Genomic DNA, 8115 nt, shown 5'->3' with positions numbered 1-8115 from the left:
CGTGAGTTTTCCCCCCTCCTCCTCCCCTCCCCCCCGCCTGCCACTTCATCGATCTCACCACCAACTCTTTCTCCTTCTCCTCCTCCCCCTTGCTCACATTGACTCTGCTTTCAGTGCGTCACGGCCTTAAAAATCTGACAGATGTGCGATGAAATTCCTACTCCAATTAACCCTTTCTCTCCAGGGGGAGGGGGAGGGGGCAGGGCGGAGGGGGTGTAGAGGTGGAGATGCTCCCTTTCTCATAACCTTACAGGTTAAGTCTTCTTCTGCTTGCACAACTTGTGAATCACTGTATGTGCGCACATTCTGGTCATTCTGCTGCGCTCGGCTGTTTATTGTATGTGATCAGTGGATTTTCAGAGGCTGCAGCTAATGTCGTTTGGATCCGGTTTTATGTAAAAACAGATGGCTTTGGTGCAGTTGTCATTATGAAAAAATCAGTAACATGGAGATTGAATGGATTATAGCCAAATAATACACAATTTTCATTTTTTCCTGTTTTCATTTATTTTTGTTATGATTTTACAGTAATTTGTGCGATTTGTAATAGCAAATATCAGTACAGGACTAGTGTAGAAGCCCGTAAGATGATTTAAATTCCATGTACACTGCTGTGCGCCATCGTCGCACCAGGCCACATTCCATATTTATTTATTTTGTATTTATTTTTCTTTTTAGTACCACATATTCTTCACTCCTCTGGCTGGTTTAAGACAAATGTAAATCCCACCTTTCAGGGATAAAAGCTGTCAAGTGACGCTCGTGTTCAGCTCAGCTCTTAATCAGCACTCAGCGCGCGACTCCATTCACTCTGACCGCCAACACTTCAGTCTTTAAGGTCCCTGGCGACCCTTTTCCACAAGACCCTCGACCTGCTGCTGCAGCATGAAGCAGACACACTGCAGGCCAGGCCTGCTGAGAGCGCGTGCGTGTGCGCGAACGTGCACGTGCACAAGAGTCCACTGCATGTAATTTTGTGTAAACTTAGCCTGCAGTGTGCTTGCTTGAATGTGTGGAAAGATTGTGTTGTAATCATGTGATGCTGGGTGCGCTTATGCTTGAGTGCGTGCGTGATTGTATAGCCTATGCGCGCGTTTACGTGAGACTTGGCCATTTATGTGTGTATATAAAAAACATAAATATGCATCTACTCTGCATTGGCCAGGCGTGTCCGTGCATGTCTGTGCGCGGCCTCAGAGAGAAACACACGGGCAGACAGAAGCAGCGAGCTAGAGCGCATACTAATCATATCTGTCTGTCAGTTTAATTTTCAGAGATGAGCAGCTCTGGCGTTTGGAAACTGCGGAGCGGTGCGCGGTGTGGGACCGCCGGCTTCCCGGAGCAGATGCTGCCCTATCGATCCACCCTGCGCGCAGCCAGCATGGATGCGTGTATGGATGGCGAATAGCTGGAGGTAAAAATGGTCAACGGCTACAGAACGAAAATAAAAGGTCCTTTTGGAGGTCGGGGTGAAAGTTCACCTTCTGTGGCTGGAAAACCCAAGAAGGCAGGCTGACATCCGAGCTGAAAGCACCCCACCTCCAAATTTTTACACTTAAAGTCTGGAGGGAAGCTAAGGGTTTGTCAACACAGTCACTTATAATGTGATATTGGAGCAATATTGTGGACATGGTGAGAAATACAATTACTTTCCATTTTAACTGGTGAATTCAAGCTTCAAATCTTAGATCACCAGTACTAAGGGAATTTCCATTGTAAGCATTTAGCTGATGCTCTCACCCAGAATCACTTTCCTCAAAGTGAGAGCAGCAGGATCAGCAACATTACAGCCAAAACATTTACATTTCAACCATTTAGCTGATGCTCTCAGAGGGTCTTGAGAGCAACAGTAGAAGCTTTAAACCCTCCATTACCAATAGAGGCAATAAATATAATGAGGAATACTCACGTTGGCCATTTAGGTGCAGATCCTGTCCCATGTAACCTTAGATACAGTGGTTGTAGAATACGCCTTTAATCTAGAGCCAATATCGAGCATGTTTAGATCGTAATTATTTAACTCATGCTTTCCTCCAGAGGGTCGTTTATGTCTGCATCACCACTATTACATCAAGCCAAAAACTCGAGGTCAAGGGTCAGGGGACATTGCTGTGACCTTAAAATGACCATGCATGTGCTGGAACATGCACAGAATAAGCCAGAGGGCCAGAAAATGCTTTCTTTTCTGCAGCAGCGGTGACAATGGAAGGAGGCAGAGAAATGGGCTTGTCAAGATTCATAGATTCATATTTTAGGCTTTCAGAAGAAAAAATAAGCAGAAGCATGGTGTTTTCTGCAGCCGTGGACGTGACGTGCTGTGCGCTGCACTGTAGGCCTGCAAACATGCCCGCTGCTGCAGCAACAGGGTGGAGGAAACAAATACACTACAACATTACTTATCCGGTATTTTACCTTCGCCCCCAAAACTTGCTGTTTAATCACAGAGTAAATGTGATCACTTCTATCACATCTATTATGCTAATGGATGGAGCACGCTGCACGGGGTGCAGCTTTGAATGAGATATTGACCCCCATTTTGCAGCAGCGAAAAACAGAATCTACGGTTTTTATGCAGCTTCCGATAGGAAAGAAGAATCTAAGATGAAGAATTAGAGCATCTTCTTTCCATTACTGATTATATGAGAAGACGAAAACCCAGCTTTCCCAGACATCTTTTTTTTTAATTTCTAAAATGTAATAATAATCGTCCTGTTTTTTTTTTTGTTTTTTTTTGACGCTGCTGCAGGGTTTAGCTTCTGGATGTGCCATCTATCGTTTAATCGCACACAGTAATCACTGCTAAACATGACACCTGACACTAAATATATTGTGCACATATAAACCGAACGGACACAGGCTAAAGCACAAGTTTATTTCACAAGTTATTTGTCACATATAATAAATATAATATACATATTTTTTTTGGACAGTTCATCTCTTATTTTGAAAAGGAAGCAAAAGTTCACAAAGATCATAACATTTATTCAGCAATTTAAGTGTCACAGTGCAACTTAATAAACAAATATACACACTTAAAACTTCAGTGGAAATGTTAATTAGAATTTAGACGTAGAAATAAATGCTTCAGGTGTGAATCCTCCATGATGGCTCCAAAACAGAAGTTAAAGGGCTCAGTGTAAATCACTGTTGATGCTTCTTCCTCATATTCACCGATGTTCAATTAGTGCTGTAACTTAAGTTCTTACTAATGCTCCTGCCGTCGCTATGCTGCCTTGGACACCACCTGTTGTAGCTTATAGCCCCCATATGTTTCCCAGAAGTCTATGACTATATGTCTACATACCGAACACCACAAATCTTCTGCCTTTCTTTAACGTCGTCTCATACTAATCAAGTTTAGGTCAATTTGCGCGATTATCTTCGAAATACTGTGTCGCAAAACAAGCAGGGAAAGTAAGAGCAGCTGCGAAACAAACAAACAAACAAACACAGACTGTTGACATTTCTTTTCCACTTCCTCGACCCATTAGTGCGCAAAACACACGCACACCTTTCTCTCAGGTGCTGATTCAAAAACAGTTGAGTTGTTCTTGTTAACACTAAAAGCAGAATTTCCTTCACTTGCCACTATTTTATTATTTAAAGAATCAACTTTTTTTAACCAAAAAGTCAGAATGAGATTATGTATTTATTTCAGTTGACTGTCCAGCATTGTCTGTTGTTTTATTTTGTTTTTAGAATAAAATTAGTACAATTAAAAGTAGAAGAAGCTTAAACATTTAAAGAAAACTAACTGGGCACCTGCAGCAGTGAGGTAAACTTAAATGCATTTAAACTCATATATTGTTTAATAATAACAATACAACGGTCATCATTACAGTCACAGTTGCTTGTTTCGTGAATTTATTTCTTTAGAACAGTATTAAAATCGGCTCAGCATTGAAATCGATCGTCCATCGCTATGCAACGGTACATTTATTATTTACATATGAAAACTGTTGGTCAATAATGTTGTAGTCTCTCTAGCACAATGTGCTTGTAAATATTATTTCTTTAGTCTATTTTGTGTGTTTTTATTGCAGTAAATGCTACAGTGGCGATGGAGAGAAAATATATAAAAGAAAAAAGTGGAAAAAAATATTTTGATTTTTTTTTTACATAATACAAAAATAATGAATGTATGTTCTTATTATGAATCGATAAATTATTATTAATATTTAAATAGTGGAATAATTTGAAATGAAAGATTTACCAGTTTCATAAAATGTCACTGTAGCTGCCCTGTTTCTCTCTTCCTGTTTATTTCTCTCAAATCTCTAACCAATCGATAGAATCAATTATTACCACGAGACCTGGCTTTACACAGATCACAGTGTGAATAATCAATAACTGAATTAACCTGACCGCATGAGATCGGAAAATATGACCAAAACTGTAATGACAACAATGAGGGTAGAAATGAGCAGTGATGTAAAACCACAATAAGGACTTGTTACGTTTTTAATAGCGCACATCCCGAGTGACGCTCAGCCCTGATCCTGTGTGAGAGACATGTCGTGTTATCAGTCTGATCCGTTTGGAAACATGAACATTAGTCTGTAATGATGGATATGATACCAACTGATCTTGCCTCGGCTTTAGCCTCTGCTTTAAAAAAGGCTTCATATAAACACATGTACGATGCAGGTGCGTCTGACCACGCAGGCCTACACAGTTCATCTGCATTAACAACGTGTGGCCACACAAACACACGCATTTCTGCTGAGATATAAACACACTGCTGACTAATAACAATTTCTTTAATTTCTTTTTTAACTTCACATTTTATATTAAAGTAAAACCAAATAAAATAAACTCAAATAAACCTGGCTTTACACAAAAACAAATCTGAATCATCCAACAAATGCTGGCAGTGTATTATTTCCACATCTTATTCAGAAGTGGTCACATTAATTCAAAACAGATGTTTTCCGTGAAAAAGTCAAATAAATAGATGAAATAAAATACAATACACTCACAATGCACCTTTTTCACACTCAGGAGAGTCCACCTGCCTCCGCCAGGTCGAACATGCAAAGTACTGTAGCAGCTGCTGGAAACTTTGAGCAAGGGAGTGAATGATAATCACATTATTTTCCTGGATTATTGCAGGTTTAGTTGCAGTAATGATCGTCTGCTCCATGATGTGGAACTTAACTTTGCAGCGTGAATAATGTTATTATCGATCATATCTGGATTAATGCAAATTCACTTGTTTAATTCACTGGATTCAGCTGAGCCAGTAATGCGCTACAGCAGCAAGTACTGGGGGGTAAAGCCAACACAAATTAAACATCACATGAGGGGAAACATTTTTAAATATTTAGTGGAGATGTTGTGCTTCATAGGTTAATGGTGTTGTTTGGGATAAATATTGCTGCGGGGATATTTTGTTGTCTTCATAATAAAAGTCTTTATTTAACAAAGTTTTTCATTTAGGAATTGAAGGGGCAAATTGTGTGTGTGTGTGTGTGTGTGTGTGTGTGTGTGTGTGTGTGTCGCGTCCAAAGTGGACGCGCGCCGGCCAGTATCGATCCATGCATTTTAAGCAGCCTCCCGTTTGCCCTACAACTATTTTTTCATATAAAATGTAAATATCTCCCTCTGTAATTGGCTCCGCATTCTTTATGCAAATGAAATTATCTGATGGCCCGAGCCAAAAGTGTTTAATTTATGCAAACTGGAGCTCAAGGGGGCGCGAAGGTCGATAAGTTGCAACTTGTCTGAGTTTACTTTTCTATTTTCTTTTATCCCCTCATTTTTAGCTGTGAGTCAGTGCTCGTTATAAGTTTTTAAAAGTTAAACAATAAGTGGTCTGCATCATTACTCATACAGGAAGAGGAGTCAGCTGAAGTTCTGCCTTACATGCAGTATTTTCATATAATTAAATGGGAATTTAATTGTGAAAATCCAGGTGTCACTTCCTCAGTGCAGCACTTTCTCTGCAGCCTGAGCAGGATGTTTTTATTTTTCCTCAGCTTATATTTAGGTTTTGTTAAATTTTGATTAGATAGTTTATGGTTTTAATCTTCCAAGGTTTAATCCAGTGATTGAAACCTCAGTGATTTCTTATCATTAATGCATTATATGTTTCTGGGCATTGGGTGAAGACCAATAAGTTTGGCATGACGGTTTCTCTAATTTTTCCAGCATTGATGACATAGAACAATTGGTTTGAAGAGTCCAAGTCAGTGTGAAAGATGATTAATTACACATATGGAAGTAACTAAGTAAGCAAGCTAGTAATAAATACATAAGTAAAATAAATAATTGAAAAGTAGCACTTGTCCGTATTAGTATCAATAGCAGAGATGAGCTTTTGTTGTTGTTTTCTTCCTGTTTTTTTTTTTTATTTAAAACCATAAAATATGCAGTGAGGGACATTCCTCTTTAGCTACTTTAAAGAACAAGGGCACACATTAGAAACATCATGCATATAAGACAAACAGAGAAATGGATGAGACAAGGCCGAGACTACACACGTGCATGTGGGGGCCTGTAGTGTCACCACTGCAGGCTGCACACTCCTTCACAGCTACAGTAAACACGGCAGAGGTTGGTGTAACTGCTACCAAAATACACAGCAACTCGTGCAAGCTCCTTGGAACTATTTTCTCTGCATTTGTCAGTTTCTCACCTGATTCTGCTGCCTGGTGAAACACTGCAACACCCCTAGCTCCTCTTCTTCCATGCAAACACCCTGTCAACCATGCAGACACACCCACTCAAACACTTCAACACAAACAAACAAATAAACAAGTCTGTGCCGACTCCCTCCCTCCCTCTTTCCTCCATCTTACACTCCGCACATTTTGGTTCATTCTCAGACGTACTCTCTCAGAAAACCTTGCATTTATCTTAAGAAACCCATCACTGCTATTACCATTTGAAAAGCATCTACATGTTGACAACACTATCACAAACAGATGCACACTGAGCTATTTTCTGCCTAATGCATGCTTTTGCCGCGGCCTACCAGCATCACTGAGTGTGTGTTTCAGCGAGGGTCCAGGTGTGTGTGAGAGCTTGTGTGGGTGCAAATGTGGGTCTCACAGCTGAAAAGTCTGTGTCAGTCTCTTCAGCCAGTCAGCCAGTGTAACTCGGTGGGGGATCAAAGGCAGCAGGGTTTCTCACCCCACCCCACTTTGCATCCCCCCCCGCCCCACCTCAACCTCCTCCTCTTCCTCATCCACCTCCTCTTCTCTTGCATCCGCTCCTTGCTTCCCTCTCTCCTCCTCTTCCCAATTATTCCCTGATTTTCCTTCCCTGTGTGGCTGTTAAATCCACTCTGCATCCTTTCTCTTTCTCAGCCACTGCTGCTGCTTCCTCTCCGTCCGTCCGAGGCGAGGTGAGAAGTGCGTGTGTGTGTGCCGCCTCATCTGCCTCTCTTTCACTCCCTCTCCCTCTCTCTCTCCCTTCTCTCTTTAATCAGCATGTTAATAAGAAAGGTAACTAATCAATACATTCAATGGCCTGGCTTGGCGATTGATACCATCTCCATTCACCTCCCCCTCACTCTCCACTGCTAAACACACACACACGTACACAGCTGGAGGACTGTCTTGGGTGCAGGGGCCCTTAGCTGTAATTTAGTCAAGTCACTTTATTTAGCAAGCACATTTAAAAACATCAAGTTGACCAGAGCACTACACTATTTTTGACAATTAACCAGGCAAGAATAAAACTCTGCCATGTAAGAACAAACAACGTAGATAGAACACACATCCGGGCAGGCTGGGATGCAGGTCCAAATGCCAAGGAATAAGAATGGCGTTTGAGGCAGGACATTACAATTTCAGCTGTGGGGGCACAGCTAACAATAACAGAGGCCTTTCCTCCTCCTGGGCGTCGCTACAGCAAAGTTTCGATTCCCTTTGTTTCCCTTTGTTGTGACACCGTCCTTAACAGAAACCCAGCAGCAGCGGCTGTTTGTGCAAAAGTCCACAAAGACCTTGTTTACCAGACTTGAACCTCATGCATGCTAATTATGGCATACTGTCTCCCAGAAGCAAATGTGGAAATGTGGCGTTGGTTCTTATTATAGGAATTCAGGGTGGATAGAGGGGTCAAAACAGTGATGCTGAAGGCCACTGTTTACTTTCCAATTCTTACCAC

The sequence above is a fragment of the Monopterus albus genome, unplaced genomic scaffold (genome assembly GCF_001952655.1).
Source record: "Monopterus albus unplaced genomic scaffold, M_albus_1.0 scaffold166.1, whole genome shotgun sequence".
NCBI classification, from domain to species: Eukaryota; Metazoa; Chordata; class Actinopteri; order Synbranchiformes; family Synbranchidae; genus Monopterus; species Monopterus albus.
This window is presented reverse-complemented; position numbering follows the sequence as displayed.